The sequence below is a fragment of the Onthophagus taurus genome, chromosome 11 (assembly GCF_036711975.1).
Source record: "Onthophagus taurus isolate NC chromosome 11, IU_Otau_3.0, whole genome shotgun sequence".
Taxonomy (NCBI): Eukaryota; Metazoa; Arthropoda; class Insecta; order Coleoptera; family Scarabaeidae; genus Onthophagus; species Onthophagus taurus.
In genome coordinates, this window is record NC_091976.1 from 9433975 (window position 1) to 9454190 (window position 20216).

Here is a 20216-nt window from a genome sequence, read left to right on the forward strand (position 1 = left end):
GCTGATCTTATTGAAATGATTGAATTTGGTAAAATCAATGTTGGACATAAATACATCTTAGTGGTTATCGATTGTTTTTCAAAGTATCTCTGGATGCGGCCGTTAAAAAATAAATCCTCAACAGATGTAATACACGCGTTACGTTCAATTCTCTCTGAAGGTCGTGTACCTAAAAATCTACAAACTGATCAGGGAAAGGAATTTTACAATACACACTTCAAAAAGTTGATGATGGAATTTAAAATTAATCATTATTCAACGTATAGCGTAATGAAGGCTGCAATAGCTGAACGCGTAATTAGAACCATAAAACAAAAGTTGTATAAAATGTTTAGTCTTTACGGAAATCATAAATGGTTACACTTATTGGATGCTATTACAACTCAATATAATAATTCAAAGCATTCAACCACGAAAATGAAACCATCTCAAATAAATTCGAAATCTGTAGAAAATAAACTTCTCAATACGGTGTACAATCTTATTAAAATTGCCGGTAAGGGAAACTTTAATGTTGGAGATGTAGTTCGCATTAGCAAGCATAAGCATGTCTTCGATAAGGGATATTTACCCAACTGGACCACTGAGTTATTTAAAATAGTTAAAACACAAATTACGAATCCAATTTCTTATTTATTAGAAGATATGAGTGGACAACCAATTAAAGGAGCTTTTTATGAATTCGAACTTCAAAGATCCAAACAACCTGATGTGTATGTTGTTGAAAAAGTGTTAAACAGAAGAAAGAATCAAGTGTTCGTTAAGTGGTTAGGATTCGATTCATCCCATAACAGTTGGATACCGAAAGACAATATCGTTTAGGTTTAAATGTTTTTTTCTAAGTAAAACGTATATTTACTTTACATTATTGTCAACTTAAATATTAATAAATCCTATTATTTATTTAAAAACTTTTAATTTATTACATCCTTATAATTAATTAGCGTTTTAAATTTCTATTTATCCGTATTTCATTTACACCAATAATTCTATTGCTCAGCATTATTGTAACCACAATGTAATTTAACACTTCCACTGACGTGGTGCATTGAACTTTACTGAACCTCGACGATTTAATAAAAACTGCTTAGTTTGCATTTTTATCTAATATAAATACCTATTATTTCTAGAAACTTTTTACTTCACAGTCATCTGTGGTACTCGCAACATCAGCAGTTTTAATAAGCGGTTGCTCTCGTTAAAGTTTATATTTGACACTGTCAATTTCAAATCTCTTTAAAGATGTTCGCGTGCGATAAGTGTCAAAAGTCGTTCACTGCCAAAAGGAACCTCGATCGGCATACGCGACTTTCGCATACTAATAACGTTAATTGAACATTATAGATCTTAAAGTATATCTAAACTCATACTGCTATCCATTCGAGTCGATGAATTTGGAGTTTGCGAAAGAAAATTATGTTGAACTCTATAAAATGTATACCGAATTTCAACCATATATTTGGGAAACATCTCGAAAACAACCGATTATGGATTTCGCAAGCTTTAAAAAAAGACCTTTATTCGTGGTGGATACCACTAAGAATAACGATGAAGAAGCCGCCCCATCCGCATCATGTGAGGTGCGTATCGAAATTCAAAGCGGTAAAGATTTTCCGCCTGATACAAAAGCATACTGTATACTACTCCAAGAATCGATGTATACATACAAACCTTTGAGTGGGGAGGTATCTGTAATTATAAATTAAATTACACATGAGGTCATATGTTAGTTTACAATATGAAGTTCAAAATCGCGGTTGTAGACGTTCAGGGGTTTTACATCAATTCTAAATTCGAAGTTAAAGAATTTACTCTTGTGGATATCACCACCGACTACATAATACATTTACACTTAAAAGCTAGTATACCATTCCAACAGTTAAACGTTCGAGATCGAAGATCAGTGAGATATTTGGAACGCAACCATCACAGGTTGCTATATAGCGATGGGTGGATAAATCAATCAGAAGGTCTAAATGTAATTGATACCTTAATTTCCTCCTACGATCAAATATTTGTTAAGGGAAATCAAAAGAAGCAGTTTTTGAAAACACGTAACAGCAATTCAATACTAACGGATATTGCGTTAGAATTTGCGGAAGAGGATGAGACTAAATTAAATTCATCCAACAATCAATGTTGGTTCCACACCGGCTCTCCAGCAGTATGTTCACAAAACAATGTATTAATTTTACAAAAATTTTTATATAATCACAATAATGTTACTTGTATTTAAGTTGTAAATATAATAATTTTTAAATAAAAAATTGATTGTAGTTTTATTATTATAATAGTTGTAAAATTTATTGGGAGAGGGTGGGGGTGTGAGTTATATCATATAATTAAAAAATTAATGTATTCAGTTTACAACTAAATTTGATGAAATATGGATGTTAACACTGGGTGTGAAATTTCTGAAAGCCCTTACTGGGTATCAATTAATAAACAATGGAAGAAGTTTCGTGATGATATAGAGAAAGAAAATAAATTTATTGGTGAAACCTTATATTCGATCGATAGATTTAACATAAAAGTTGGTATTAGTGTGGCGAGAGGTTTTATAACATGTGTGAAATTGATTTTTAAATCTTGGAATGATGTAGAATCGAAATCACATATACTCTCTTTTCTACGTGAAGATTGGGAACAATTGATTAATGTATTTAAAATCATTCGTTTTAAAATGAACTTTTTTGACCAAATTATACCGTTAGCGGATGGAATTCTTAGAGTTACTGCAGACGTTGAGAATTGTGTGTGCATCACATATGAAGATATGGACCCTGAAAATAATTTTTTTATTCCGATTATCTAAGGAATTTTTAATTTCATACAAATTAAAAGTATTAGACAATTTGCATTTTAATGATTACATTGATTTTATTATGAACACTAAATTTTCGAAGGATAAGTTAAAATTAATTCGAGAATTTTGCTTGCAAAATTTATCTGAAATAAATTATTACTTAATGGAATATATTGATATGATTTCATGAGTTTAAACTTACTACTATTAAGAATGTTGACGAATACTTGCGTTAAAAAATTATATTTATTTTAATTTAAACAAGTTTAAACATGTTGAAACAAGTGTTGGTGAGGTTCAATGAACTTTACATAACTTTGGTGATTTAATAATAAAAACTGCTTAATTTGCATTTTAGATAACAATAACACCTGCGTGCGAATTGCATCATCCTTCTAGAAACTTCTATTACACAAAAACTGCTTGATTTGCATTTTAGATAACAATAACACCTGACGTGCGAATTGCATCATCCTTCTAGAAACTTCTATTACACATTTCCCCACCCCCATTATTTTCATACATATAATTACATGTTCTAAATAATTTATTTAGTATGACAGCTATTTCCAAGCTAACAGGTTACGTTTTATTATTATTAATCTACGAAACAAATCATGTCTCGTCTAAGTCAATTGGGTCAGTGCAATTTCCCACCGAAAAAATCAATTTCTGCGCTTCAAACAGACACTCCATACCCGATTAAGTGTGCGAAACGGCTTAAAAAGTGTTCTTGGCCGTCCGTGGTACTTGAACTGGAGGCTGGATTCGTAATTTATTTACCAAGACGCATCGCAGAAGATATTACCGACGAAGAAATTATGGAACTTAGCAAAATGTCTATAATTTATAAGGGTGCAAAAGACATTGGTAAAACATACCCTGTATATTTATTGGATTTCGTCAAGAAGCTTGAAACGTAAAAACTTTCCGACCGATGACCCTGATGTTCATCTGTATTAATATAAATGTAATTGTATTATAAAAATTATATATTCTTAAAAATTAAATAATAACAAATGTATTTCTTAAACACATCATTTTGTTGTTTCTATTTCACCTTACAGCCATCAATTCAATCCGCTTAAATTCAATTAAATAAGTAAGTTTTATATATTTCTTAAACACGCATCTTTTTTGTTTGTATTTCCGTTCAACTGCTAGGCTTTTAATATTAAATTGAAAAGGTTTCGGTGGTTCAGTGGTTTATTGTCTTTAAAGTATTTATATTTCACCTTGCAGCTATCGGTTCAATTCGCGTAAAATTAAATTAAATTAAATAAGTCTGTATTATATAGTTCGTTAATTTACATCACCACTGAGCCGCCGAAACCTTTTCCTTCTTTTATTTAAATGTATTTTTTTTTTCACTTACATCATTTTTGTTAATGAAAACGCATTAAAAAATTTTATAATTTGTATTATTTTTTTTTACTTTCTTAATATTAATTATATATATGTATAGCATTTCATTTAGGTCAATTATTCCATTGCTCAGCATTGATTGTAACTTGACACTCCCGCCGGCGAGGTGCATTGCACTTTACTTGGTGATGCGCCGCGCCGATTGTCGTAAGTTGACACTTCCGCCCCGGCGAGGAAAGCATTGTATCGCGTAACTCATAATCAGTTTTACTTTAGAAACCGAACGTGTCAAACGTAAACCGCGCGCAATGTCTCGTAGTCGTCTCTGTGTTTTTCTTTTTTTCGGTCTCTGTGAGTTTAAACCAAAGAAAAAATTTATTCGAAGTTGAGTTGGATTTACCCGTCAAACGTAAACCGCGCGCAATGTCTCATAGTCGTCTCTGTGTTTTTTTTTTCAGTCTTTGTGAGTTTAAACCAAAGAAAAAATTCATTCGAAGTTGAGTTGGATTTACCCCTTTTACCATATTTATTGTTAATGGAAAACGTCTTACGAGCTGCGCATGGTCGTCACCTTCCGTTGTGGTGGAGTTAGAAGCGGGCTTGCTTCTCAACGTTTCTTTTTTACCTACCGATCAAGAAATTTTTTGGAGTTACAAGATCAATGTATCGTGTATAATAATAAAGGATGGTGGTAAACCGAAGCCCGCTCATATAATTGAATTTGTAAAAAAAGTACCATAACATTAAGGTTTTTATTATTTTTTTGTAACTATTTATTATGTAATGTTTATTATTATAAAAATGTTTATTAATACTTTTATTGGGTTGATTGCGGGGGGGAATTAAATTGTGTTAAATTGTGTTATTATTATTTTCCGGAATATTCCCAAGTTCCTGCGCACGCGCATTCAAGAGTTGTGAGGCGCGCCTTTATGCGTTCAACGCGCCATCTTTCAGAAACGCCGATTCTAGACAGGAAGTTGTTGCTCCTCCGCTCCTCCGTGACGTCATCCGCCCGATGTAAAAGGATAGGGAGGGGTGCCAACCAAACGCTTGAGGGAAAAAATAGGTTGGTAACAAGATCTGGTGACTTTTTAAAAAAGTAGCAGTCTACCTGGTTGGTAGTGGTTTAGTTCCACTACCAGCCACTAGGTGGCGCGTTACTTTTTTTAAAAGTCACCAGATCTAGTTACTTTTCCAATACCAACCTATTTTTGTTTTCTCCACAGCCATAGGTTGGTACCCTTCCCTATCCTTTTACATTGGGTTGATGACGTCATGTGGAGCGGATGTGGAGCTGTGGAGCAACTTCCTATCTAGAATCGGCGTTTCTATACTACTTAAGTGCTCTAATATCCGTAAATATTTCTATTTATAGTAACATAGTACTTTTTATGTTTTCTATGGGCAAAAATTAGTTTTTTTCAAAACAATATATGCGAAGAAACTATTATAGAAAATGGTTATATTAAGATGCTTAAAACGTGAAGTAGCTCTCGCTTACATTGCGGATCGAAAAAATCTTTCGGGCTTAATTAAATTTTTACGTGAACAGTATCTCCTTTCAGACAATAACACAGTTAATAATTAATCACTTCAAAAGAAATCTGAATACTGCGATAAACTCGCGTTGGACAGAAGCATCACGTACAAAGAAGATTTTTTTTGCGAAAAACCATGATTGGTTAAACCAGAAGTAAATCTGTATCTTTATCTGTTCTAAATGAAGAATGCGACAAATCTGTTGGTTCCATATCATCTACCTTATGAAGATTTGCAACATTGCAAAATGAATATGGATTTGATCGCATATATAGTGCGTATATTCAGGGATTACGTCAATGGGAGAAAGTGATGAAGCAAATTTAGTGGAGACTATAAGAGATTTGCAGTGATGAAAAGAAAGCAATTTTAAAACAGATCCACCATAATAAATCACAACCATTGACTGCAGATGAAGCATTAAGCGTTTACATTGATTTAGATTTGACTAAAGCACAATATTTATACCTTAGAAATCTAACCAATGAGAAAAGCTGCTTTTTATTGCCACCTTATCACAACATCCAGGAAAGTAAAAATCTGTTATCCACCTGCTTCTAGCATAGAAATCAGCAATACATATGCAAAGGTAACATCTTTACAAGATTTATTAAATCACACGATTAATAGAATTTTATTAATTGAGTCAGTATATAAGTCTGGATTACAAAAGTTAGTTTTATACAGTAAGTGGGGGTGTGATGGCTCATCTGGACAAAGCGAATACAAGCAAGTACTACCTGAAGAGTCTAATGTGGTATGTGATGCTAATTTGTTCATAGCTTCATTTGTACCTATTAGATTAATTGACGAAGAAACTGGTAAGGTAGTGTGGTAAAATCCTGTTCCCTCTTCTGTGCGGTTCTGTCGACCAATTTCAATTGAGTTTTCTATAGAGACTCCCGAGAAAACGAAATCCGTTGTGGATGGTATACAAAGTCAAATTGATAGTTTGAGTCCATCGGTAATTACAAAGCAAGGAAAAGCAATACAAATCAAACATGACATGTTTCTCACTATGATAGATGGAAAAGTTGCCCAAACAATAACATGTACACCTTCATGTTCCACGTGCACTATTTTCGGTGCTAATCCACGGCAAATGAATAATTTAGAAAAGGTGGCAGCACGACCAGAAAATGATAATGCATTTCGCTATGGATTATCAACGCTACATGCCTGGATACGTTGCATGGAGATGATTTTACACATATCATATAATCTACCCTTCTGAAAGCGGTCAGCTACTACCGAAGAAAATAAACAATTAAAAAAAGATAAGAAAGCTTTGGTCAAGGCCCGATTCCGCAAAGAGCTTGGTTTGATTATTGATAAGCCAAAGCAAATAAGTGGTAATACAAACGATGGAAATACTGCTAGAAGATTTTTTTGTAATGCTTCTTCTTCGGCTGAAATTACCGGTGTCGACGAAATATTGATTAAGCGATTTTATATAATTCTTCAGGCGTTGACATCGGGTGTTATGGTAGATCCAGATAAGTTTGGAGAATATGCGACGGAAACGGCAAAAATATACATTAAAAATTATGACTGGTATTACATGCCATCTTCAGTACATAAAATATTAATTCATGGTGAACGTATCATACGACATTTTGCAATTTTACCTATTGGACAGCTATCAGAAGATGCACAGGAATCTCGAAATAAAGATTACAAAGAATTTAGGCTACATCACGCACGAAAATGTTCTAGATATGCTACAAACGAAGATGTATTTTATACACTCCTTTATACATCAGATCCATACATAACGAATATTAGAAAGCAGTGCATTAAAAATGTAAAGAAACTGGATGAAGAAACCCTAGCACTTTAACACAGTATCACCTGGTTTCTGAAAACACAGCGTCAGGCAATGATGGAATAGTGGACGAGTTAAACATTATTATAGGTATATTGTACATTGTATTATAATATTTATATCTCAGATAGACTGTTAGGGTTTTGTTAAAAAATAATATTACTCTGCAATATCAGTAACATTCATAAAAAAATAATAAAATATACATATAATTGTGTATACCTATAATTATGTACATATAAAATTGTTTAACATATTTTAATCCTGTTTTTAAGAGGTGACATTAAATGAAAAATATAAAAGATACATTCTATCAACGAATAATGCAGTTTTTGTATATTTTTTCTTAAATTGCATAATAATAATAAAACTACAATGCTCTACATTCGACTTTCTCACATTTTTATACGATTGAAAAATAAATGTTTGGAAAAATACTTTTAAAAAAGGCACTAAATTCAAAATAATTGTAGAATTTTCTTTATTTTAACTCCTATATGTAAAATTGCATGTGAAGGTGATTTGTTAAGTAAAATACTACTTCCGGTTTCATGATTTCAATGTAATTTTTTATCTATACATTTTTCATATAAAGGCTTATACAAAATTTTAATTTTTTTTTTTACTTAGTACCAGTTTATATGAAACAAATGGGTACAGGTTCAGGTAAAGTACTACTTCCGGTTATGTGAGGTGGTAGGAATTTTGTATCTGAAAGTTACTCATTCTTATTCATATTTCTACAATATTTTATCTGATAATCTTTATTTAAAGTGCAAGTTGTATGAAAATTTATATGAAATAGTTTCTAAATCTGTTAAAGTAAACTGCTACTTCCGGTCGACAGATTTGTCGCAAAAGTTGGTAGAGATCAACTGTCTCAATTTAATAGCCGTATTCCAAATTTCATCGAAGTAGATGGTCTTTGAGTTATCGTGTTTACAAACGCACGTATATAGTACATACTGTATACTAACACATACATACAGATGTAATGCTAAAATGGTCAACATAGATTCTAGGACCATCAAATGTAAAGATTTATCAAAACCTCGAAGCGGATTTTTCGTGATTACAATAGTTTGTCTTCGTATAGTTCGTATATACGAGGAAATAAAAATAATAATAAATATAGACGTTAGAAATACGTAAAGTTGATGGGACCCATGGTTTGGGATTTATGTGATGACTTTTGGGATTAGTTAGTGACGGATGTTATCTTCTGACCCCGCCTTAAGAAGGTTTTTGCACCCCTCCAACACCTGAGGTTACTTAAGAGCTTGTAAGACCTTTTTCAGGACAATCACAATCAATTAGAATCACAACGAACCTAAGAGATTTTTGAGTCGAAACGTCGTCAGCGCTCCGTTAGATAGCAACTTAGAATTCGCTTTAACGCCAACTCTAAGTTTTGTCGCATATCAAGAACTGTGACTTAGTTTCAATTGTAAACATTTTTTGCACTTCGGGCATCCGGGTCGTGTCGGTAATTTGTGTTTTTATTGGGGATTTGGTGTAAGTTTGGTATTGAAACCTTCACCTTTGCCAGTTTGCGTTATCACCTATCTGTCAACGAGAATTAGCTGTCGGGGTTAGATTCAGAGATATCTCTTTTTAAGTAACGTCTGGTCGTAAATAAACGTAGGTAGATTTTAAGGTTCATTTTGTTCATTGTCAATTATTTCTTGTTATTTTGTTAATATAGTTTAAGTGTGGTTAGAACACTTGTCTTTTGATTTTCCCTTTTCCCCTTTTCCTGACAGAGCCTTAGTGCAAGAACCCACGGGTCTGAAATAGTGACCGCGCGCTTGTCATTTAGTTTTGATTGCAAAATGTAATTAGTATATTCGAGAAGATTGGTCTCTACCGAACGACCAGCAAAAAAACCGTGTAGTCGAGGGTCTAAAATATTTTTTATAGTGTAAAAGATAGGCTTGTAAATGAAGCTCTCACGGACCTTGCCGAAAATGGGCAACAAAGAAATTGGTTTCTGACTAAGCTTCTACAGCCAGATTTAAAAATAAGCACCACAGAGGCCTGCTTCCAGATTAGCGGGAAGATACAGTCTTTCAGAGATCTATTGATAACGGTTCACTAAGAGATTCACAACAATTTATTATAATAAGAGGTATACCGTCACCACGTGACCCTCCGGAAGGATTAACGGCTCTAATAGCTTTCTTCTAGCTTTCAAGATCTCAACCTGCTCAAATTGTAGAGGCAGGTCGCAAAAACGCGGGCCATCACAACGGGAGCCATTGCTGCTGCTCGAGGTCCGCGAAGCATTAAATACTGAGCCGAAGTAACGAGAAAAAAGGTCGCAAATATGCGCACCATCGGTAGCAGTGACACCGGCAAACGTAACTTCTGCAGGCAAGTCACTTGTCGCGCGCTTAGCTCTAACAAATGACCAAAACCTTTTGGGATCATGCCGTATAGTGCTCTCAGCACTGACAATAAAATTGCGGTAATCACGATCAATAAGGAACTTTGAGCGACCCCTCAAAAGGGAAAAAGTTAAATAGTCGAATCGATTTCTATACCGCTTCCACTTCTTGTGCATCTTACGTTTGTCAAGAATTACTTTTATAGTATCTATTGAGAACCAGTACGGAAAACCGAATCCGAAGACTCGTTTGCGCGGTACGAATAGTTTAAAAGCGTCGGATAGCACTTCGTGAAAATAAGTAACAGCCTCATCCACGGTTCCACCGCTCAGACAATCCCGCCAGGGCAGTGATTTGATCAAATAATGCCTTTTTAAACTTATATATTGGTTCACTACAGTGGGATAAATTTCTAGGAATTAAGAATTTGCATGATATATCTAGCGTAGTATGAGCACGGTCCTCCGACACCAAAGCATGATCACCCAAATCCACCTCGCAATGAAATACATTACAGGAAAAAACAAGATCAAGAATGTTACCAAAGTCATTACAATGATGATTTAATTGGGATAAACCAGCCAAGGTGACGGAGTCCAAGAACTCTGTAGCTCTTGCAGAAGTTGCCCTGGACGGGACACAGTAACGGCGAACGGGGTCAAAAGAGCACCTGATTTTCGGGATATTGAAACCACCACAAATGAGAAAACCATCATTGGGGTGTCGCTCAATTACATCAACTAAGGACCGGGAAAATCGCGAGAGTGCAACATTGTCACACGGCGGAATATAAACACAGCATATGTTAGGCACTGAAGAGCCATTAGATAACGCAACATACATTGCTTCAACGTCCGCGAACAAACCCGGTCGTTCCGCACTGGAGATCATTTTCGACACACCACCTCGACGCCGAGCACCCGAATCATCATTCATGTGTCGGTCACGTCTGTAAGTCACAATGAATCGGGAAAATACTCTGCAGATTCAATTCCGGGACAAAGCCAGGTCTTCGTGAGACAGACAACATCCAAATCCGCACTTAGTAGGTTTGTTTAGAAAATAGTACCTTTACTGCGTAAGCCGCGTATGTTTTGATAGTAGAGGGAAATGAATTTAGTTGACGCCATTGCGAGTTAGAAAATATCTAAGTTGTTTATACATGAAGAGAGTTACTGTAGTTTGCGCAAGTCTCCGTCGGAATTAATCTGGATAACACGGCTACTGTCGTTTTTACGGACTAGAATTTTACAATTGCGCGTCCAGACATATTTATAACCATTTTCTTTAGCCGTGGCCCTAGCGGCGCCGAACAGTTTTTTATTCGCTACAGTAAGGTTGTAATAATCTAGCACCTGATTTTCGGGATATTGAAACCACCACAAATGAGAAAACCATCATTGGGGTGTCGCTCAATTACATCAACTAAGGACCGGGAAAATCGCGAGAGTGCAACATTGTCACACGGCGGAATATAAACACAGCATATGTTAGGCACTGAAGAGCCATTAGATAACGCAACATACATTGCTTCAACGTCCGCGAACAAACCCGGTCGTTCCGCACTGGAGATCATTTATATATTTTAGACCATCTGTGGTTTCCACTTCTCCTGCTTAATTAATGAAAATTCTTTTCGTAAGTTGAAAGTTGCTTGGAAGTGCTACTTATGCCTGGGAACACGTTCAAAACAAAATAATACACCTACGAACTCCCTCACTTCCGATACCGCTTTGCCTGCAACAATAGCAGATGTAAACGAAGTGAAGAACTTCATTTGCAATTTATCTACGCGTTTCAACAAAATAGAAAACCTCGATCATCTACTTAGCGATTTCCATACGCGTTTTGAAGAAATCAATAAACAGTACAACAATATACTAAATCAAATTATTGCAACAAATGAGGACAACAATAACTTAAAAGAGAAGCTTTCTGAAATTACAAATGATAACATAAAGAAAAATGAACAAATATCTCGCCTACAGGATAAAATAAATCTACAGGATCAATACAGCAGAAATAAGAATATTGAACTTCATGGTGTCACTCATGTTCGCGATGAAGATTGTCATGGGATAGTGATGAAAATTGCGGAAGAGTTAAAAGTAAGCTTATCCCCGGTCGATGTTGACATTACCCATCGTTTGTCTAGAAAAGGATTGAAATCGGCTCCTATCATTGTCCAGTTTACAACTAGAAAAATGAGAGATTTATTTTTATCAAAAAAGAGATTATAACTCAGGCCAATTCTACTAAATTTGCTAAGCAAAGGATTGGAGACGTTGTATACATAGATGAGAATTTAAATCGTGAAATAAAGGATTTATTTTGGAAAACAAAGTCTCGTGCTAGAGAAGTAGGTTACAAGTTTGTATAGTTTCGTAACTCCAAAATTAATGTGAGGAAAAACGAAGACTCCCCCGTTATAAGAATTTTCAACAGAGAAGATTTAGATAGGAAATTGTTTTCTCCTGGCTATGATGATCACGTGGACGGAGGATATGAAGAACCGACTCGATAGGCTATGCTGGGAGTGTGGTAAAAGCTTAACAAGGAATAAAATATTTTCGTTTGTTTTTTATTAACTTTTAAAATATTTTGCTTACGCTTAGAATTGAATTGATTTTTTTTTGTTTAATTATTGATATTTTGTTTTTTTTTCTTTTTATCATATGGCTCAAAATTATCTATCTAATTTAGATAGCTTAAATGTGCAGACACTAATAGCCAATGATTTACATGATCTGAATTTATTGTATTTCCAATACGGGTAGGGAATTTAATGTAATTCATACTAACATTCGTAGTTTGGAAAAAAATATTGATGAGGCAGAACACAAATTTCATGTAGTGATATGTTCCGAAACCTGGCAGATTGATTGTCCGGAGCTGTTGGGGGTCAATGGATACACCACTCATTACAACGGCTCACATTATAATCAAAATGACGGAGTTATTATGCTGGTATTGTCACCAAGTACGAATTGAGCGCCGTTCGATCTGCTTGGCCATTGGTCGTCAACCCTACCTACGGATCGGACGGTAGCCAACCAACCACAACGCCCGGTTGATAGGGTTTTACCCAAGGGCGCCTATTTAAGGCGGCCGGGTTTCCATCAGCGGGCAATTCCAACCGAACTCCGAAGCGACAACAACAGCGACAACGATAACAGCGACAACAGCAGCGACAACAAGCCAGCACTTCAACCGCCAATTCGAAGACGACCCCTTTCGTCTTAAAAAAACCTTTGAGGGTTTTTTTTTGTACATATTTTTGTAAATAAATTATTTCGTTTTATTCAACAACTGTTGTTTCTTCTTCGGCGCAATCCATCCCCCGTAACAGTATCTGACGATCTTCCACATAATGTATCGATACATAGATATAATAATTTTTGCTTTATTAGAGTTGTGGTAGTTTTTAACTCTGTTGGAATAGGTTTAACGGGCGTCTATAGATCCCCTAATTTTCCTAATGAACAATTTGTTTCTGCTCTGGACCTTTATATTGATGAGATCTGTAACGCAAAAGTTGAGATGGTAGTTGGGGACATGAATATTGATGTCCTTAAGTGTAGTAGAGATTCGTGCGACTATCTTAACACTTTTCATTCTAAAGGGTTTAACTCATTTATAAATCTTCCCACGAGGGTTTTTAACGGCTCCTCCAGTTGTTTGGAACATATTTTGGTGAGAACCAGCAGTAGCGTCGATCAGATTCAATATGTTGTATTATGCTCTAAAGTAACTGATTATTATCCCACCTTAGCCAGCATCGTCTTCCCTGGGGAAGATTTTCGTCAGGCGATTTCTGTAGAAATTAAAAAAAAGACCGACTCTATAATTAATTTCAAGAACTTGAAGAATATTCTAGGGTCGGTTGTCTGGGAAGATATTATTAAGACACTTCTGACGTTGATGCATGTATGGAGGACTTCCGGAAATACATTAACTTATCTATAAAGCAATCCTCTATCTATAGGAAAACCAATAGCAAAAACAAGAAACGATCTCCATGGATAACCAATGGTATAATAAAATCAATATCCATAAGAGATAAATTGTACAAAATGACAAAATTAGAACCTGATAACGTTGACTTATACAATACATATAATCATTATAAAAAATACATACCTAAACTCGTAAAAATTACAAAAACTCAATACTATATCAATTTATTCAATAAAAGTACTAAAATACAACATACCTGGAACACGGCTAATTCATACATAGGGAGGCAAAGAAAACTTACTAATATAACTCAGATGACAAGAGGTGTAACAACAATTAGTGAACCTATTGAAATTGCTAATCATTTTAATGATTTTTTTACTGACACCATTCAGAATGACATTCACTGTGATTTGCCGGTAACAACTAACAATTCAAACTCTCTATTTCTACTGCCTGTCACTGAGGATTAAATTACTAACGCTATCAAAACTTTAAAAAATAAATCATCTGCCTCAATTAATGATATCCAGCGGTTTCTTTCAAGACAATGCTAGTCTTGAAAGAAACCGCGCAATTTATTAAAAAAACCCTTATGTTGTATTTTTAATAGATGCTTTTTGGAGGGTCGCTTTCCGCGAGCCCTAAAAAAGGCATTAATGGTCCCGATATACCAAGATGGATGTAAACTTGAACCGACCAACTATAGACCCATATCGTTACTAAGCAATTTGTCCAAAATATTTGAAAAAATAATTAAATCTCGTTTTATTGCATTTCCTGAAGAAAATAACTTCTTAAATAAAAATGAATATGGTTTTAGGGCTGGGCGGTCTACAAATCATGCAGTTTCGCGCTTAACACAACTCATTCTTGACTCTTTGGATAGAAGAAGGCCCTGCATAGCTATCTTTCTAGATCTGTCTAAAGCTTTCGGATCCAGTCATTTTGTTAAATAAATTAGAGATATGTGGATGTAGAGGTAGCACTCTTGAGTTGTTTAGGGACTACTTAAGCAAGAGATATCAACAAGTTATTATAAACGGTGTTGCTAGCTCTGATAAACTTGTGACATTTGGTGTCCCGCAGGGCACCGTCCTGGGACCTCTACTCTTCCTAGTTTACATAAATGATATATTTGGTATTCATCTTAACGCAGAGGTGATTGCATATGCTGATGACACTGTGTTGAGGGCGAATCATGGGAGTGTGTGATTGCACAAACCTCATTCGATTTACGAATAATAAAATAAAATAAAGCTTAGTTAAATAGAAATAAATTATCACTTAACATTAAGAAGTCTCATTTCATTATATTCTCTTCGTATTTTGCTAACTTACCAAATATAAATGAAATAACATTTCACTCAGATAAATGCTAACCAGAAGCATGCATCTGCTCAAATAAAATAAACCGGGTCAGGTCAACCATCATCATTTGTCATCGGTAACCCCTTAATAAGATGGAATGGTTCTCCGGATAATGAGATCATCAAATATTGATATTTGACCACATCAGAGAACAAAGGATTTTCATGTACCATGGTACGAAATAAATCGTAAAAGCTTGGCCACATTTTAAAATCACCAGTGAAAGTTGGTTATGTTATTTTATTTAATCTGAGAGATACAGGGGTATGAGATGGTTCATGGGAGATAGTACTATATTTGGAATCATTTATTTCCGTGTAAATAGCCTTTATAGGGAAATACGCTGTATCAGCCTTTTTACGAATATCATCGTGTTATGAAAAAGTGTCGTCCAGAATTAAACCAATCACTTGGTTATGAAGGGCTTGCAATTGCCGGTAGGGAGTTGCTATGCCGCTAGTGCGAGTAATAAAAATCTTTGCTTCTTCAGGAGCGTTAGCAAGGTTACAATCTTACAAGGATCTGGCGGATGGATCTGGCGGCGGGTTAAATGCGAGAATTGCAGATTAATTGCGTGCGGTCTGCATGCGATCGAAAATATTAATAATGTTGGTTAAAATCAACAAGCGTACCTAAGGTAACGAAAAGTACAAAAACCCGACTACCTAAAAATAATAATTAAATAACAGTGCGGAGCGAACACCTTGTTTCAGCAATTAATACATACAGGTGCGTTTTGTTTCTTCCTGCAATTCTTATAGTCGTGTACCGTCTTTGCACAATGCCCATACACCACGTAGGACTTGCAGAACCTCTTCAAGTGGCTGTACCCCTAACACTTAAAACACCTTTAAAATCAACAAACTGTACTACACGACGCGTCTGTAGTTTAACGAATACTCTCCCGAATCTAAGCAACTCCTTTCGCACCCGATCAAAGACCTCCAACACTAGATTCGTCACCTCTCTGTCCCTCCTCCCAGTATTCTCGCCTCGTTATCCACGTTCTTTACCCATAATTGTTGCAGCACCGTACCCTCTTCATTCGTCCTGTCCAAATCATACACAATTACATTAGGGTGCACGGTTGTGGGGGCTCGGATGGTGACTCCCGATCGGTTCATCTTTTCCTCTATAAACGGAACAACGACCTCCATCAGTACTCTCTTGCCTTTTAGCTTCGCAACTCTCCGAAACTTTACCTCTTTCCAATCTTCTCCATTCTCCAAAGTCTTGACAATAGTATCCTTCAGCTCCCCACTGCCCGACACCTCTCTACCACCCGTGGCACAATGAAAAGTTTAACATAGAGCGAAGCTAGGAACTCCCAGAAGTAAGCCGACAAAAAAACGTCAGTTTCTATATTTTATCAGCACAAATATTTTCGTATGGAAAATTTTGCTATCACTTTCAGTTTTTCGGGAAAATGGATCAACAAAGTTGATATAAATTATTATAAATGTTTTTAAATATAACACCCAGTATATTATGGTATCTTCCGAAAGATGAAAACAATACGAATCCAACGGTACCTCACAATCAAATATCGGTTTATTAAATGACACAACCAGAAGGTGGGATATTACCATTATACGTTAAGGCTGTTCAACCGCTAAGAATTTTTATATGTAATCTTTCAAACAATATGTCTCGGTTAATATTAGAGCAAAATGCATGACTTTTCTTTTTCTGCTTTGCAATCAGGAAACAGTACTCTAGTGGGCATGCATGCCCATTTATTTATTTAAAAAAAAAATACAACAATTAAATTATTTAAATACGCATAAATTGTATCATTAGCGAAAAAATAATATCCGTGCCCTCTAGAGAAGGTTTCACATACTATCTATGCAAAATTAAAAAAAAAGTTAGTGTAGTTTAGTTATAGCAACTCAGTGACGATTTTTATAATTATAAATTATTTATTTGTATAAACTTTTTCTTATTTATTTATGAACCATATTTTTAGTTATAAACGAAAGTAATTTAGTATACTGTAGTTATAGTAACTGAGTGATTACTGTTCTTATAAACACTTACGGTATTTTTGTTCGATTACTACGTCACGTAAACGGTAATTAATTTGAAATCTTTGTATACCGATATCCCTTGAATCAATTAGATATATGTTTTTTTTTTACTTGCAGTCTTGGTAAGTTGCGGTGGACGAACCGCGCTTCTCGCACTGAAGATGATAGTAATGTTAACAATTTTGATTGGTAATTATTTTTTAGAAAATCTTTACTACAGGTGTCCTATAACATATGGGCATCCTTTTGATAACAGAAACATTATGTAAAAATAACATCATATATAATATACAACAACACTTTTTTGACACGATTGATACCGAGATCTAATGATGTATTAATACAGATAATAAGATAAAATGTTGTACAATGTTGTACTAAATTAAATTACTAACTATTCTTAATTTACTGTTGCAATTTACAAAATTGTATCAAACTAGTTTGAATAATAACAGAGATATGATCAAAAAATACTTCTCGTATTAAAATATAATTTATTTTCTGTTTATTTTTACATACCTAACTAGATTACTCCTAAATGCTGCATATTCTGGGACACCTGTATATTTACTAGATATAATAATATAAATAATATTTATAACACTATGATATATTATTTTGCAGCGAACTAGATACAGTCACTTTACCAAATTTAGAAATAGACCAACCCAATTGCGATGCCAATGTTAGTAACAATCATAACATTAGCGAAAAAAGAATTGTAGATATTACATCATTTTGGAATCAAATTAAAGAAATACAACATGTAGCATCATTCAAATGTATTATAGATATATACGACATTGTAGAAGAAAGGCAAATCGGCTGTGAATCTATATTCACTGTTAAATGTAAAATGTGTGGAATGACATCTAAAATAGAAATGAACGGCAATAAAAATGAATTAGATGTCAATACTTCAGCAATGATTGGTGAGACTACTTGCATAATTCAAATAAATATGCATTTAAATACTACTGTAAATATGTTTATATTTTGATGTATTTTAACAGGAATAGTTTCCATTGATGCTGGATACTCTCAGCTAAGAGAACTATGTGCCACATTAAATTTATCACACATGACGCAACGTCGATTCACGACAATCCAAACTAAATTACAGGAGGTTGTTGAAGATGTTCTTTCAAATAAATTAAAGGAAGCTGGGAAAGAAGAAGCTGCTATAGCAAAAGCAACAATTTACCAAACAACCTTTTGTACCTTATAAATGTTTTAAAAATTGGATTGGTCCATCCACTGGCATAGAATCCGATATAATTGTTGACGGATTCAAAAATAGTGTGTCTGTACATGGTTTGAAGTACATCAAATTAATTAGAGACGGTGACAGTAGTGTTACCAAAAAATTTAATTCCTCAAAGCCATACGGCACGCTTCTAATAGAAAAAGTTGAGTGCATCAACCACTTATTACGCAATTTTAGTACTAAATTACCTGAGCTGTCTAGAAAAGTGCGCAGCTCTACCGGAAAATATGTACCACTGCACGTTCGGAGGCAGCTCCACAGCAACATCTTGAGATTTCGAGTAGCTGTAAGAAAATCTGCCGAGTACAGAAGTAAGCAAGATATTACATACGCACAAAAGCTTATATTTTTTAAAGAAGACATATTAAATATACCACCTCATATATTTGGAGACCATGATAAATGTGCGAATTGTTTTTGTAATAATGTCACAGAAAACCAAAATATATTTACAGACGTAAAATCATGTGGTTTGGATACTGACATAAATATCTGTCTGCAAAGAATTATTACAAATGCTTCGTCTTGCTTACTTTTGAAAAATAATAACAGCGGCGAACAATATAATAGCTTAGTAAATAAATTTATTGGTGGAAAACGAGTATATAACTAAGATGTGTTAGTTATATACTCGTAGTTATAAGATGTGTTATAACTAAGCCAGAAAATGTTAAGATTATGAAAGTTTCACGACAATCGGAAAATAGTTTCCCGAAAAATTCAACGAAAACTAAAGTGAAATTGGAATGAACGCTTGGAACAGGTTTTTGAAATGACACGCACGAAATTTCGACGACAAAAGAGACACATTTATTTTAGAACAAGACTTTTATACATCCCAAACAGGAACGAGAAAAACGACACGAAGAAAAAATAAAACTAAACGTGGAAATAAAATTAATTGTAAAAAAAAATAATAATGAACTTTTTTAACATTCAACATTTTAACAAAAGTTCATTATTATTTTTTTTACAATTAATTTTATTTCCACGTTTAGTTTTATTTTTTCTTCGTGTCGTTTTTCTCGTTCCTGTTTGGGATGTATAAAAGTCCTGTTCTAAAATAAATGTCTCTTTTTTGTCGTCGAAATTTCGTGCGTGTCATTTCAAAAACCTGTTCCAAGCGTTCATTCCAATTTCACTTTAGTTTTCGTTGAATTTTTCGGGAAACTATTTTCCGATTGTCGTGAAACTTTCATAATCTTAACATTTTCTGGTCCTTCGAGCCGGATTCAGTTTACGATCGGTAAAATAATTTTCGAATAGTGTTACGCGAGTGTTCACCATCTTTCATTTCGGAAACGTGTTTCTTCAAATTTAAGTGTTCTTCATACGGTGAACTTAAATTGGAACTTCGTCTCTTCATTTCAAATTGGAAAAAAGGGGAGAAAGAAAGAAAAAATTAAATTGAATTCAACTTCGTATATTTTTTTTATTCTTCATTCCTCGGCGCTCCAAGGCCCCCGAAGAGCCCCTTCACGCCGAGTCTTCAAGGAGATTACATCCGTCCAGCGTCCTGGTTGGTGTCTTCGTCAGCACCAGGAGCATCGCCGTGCATACGTCGAGTGGATCCTCTAGGTTCTACGGATTGACAAAAAAAACGGTGACAATTTTCAATTTATTTAATTTCATTTCGCGTCGGAGTGTTAAAAATTAATTTTTTTTA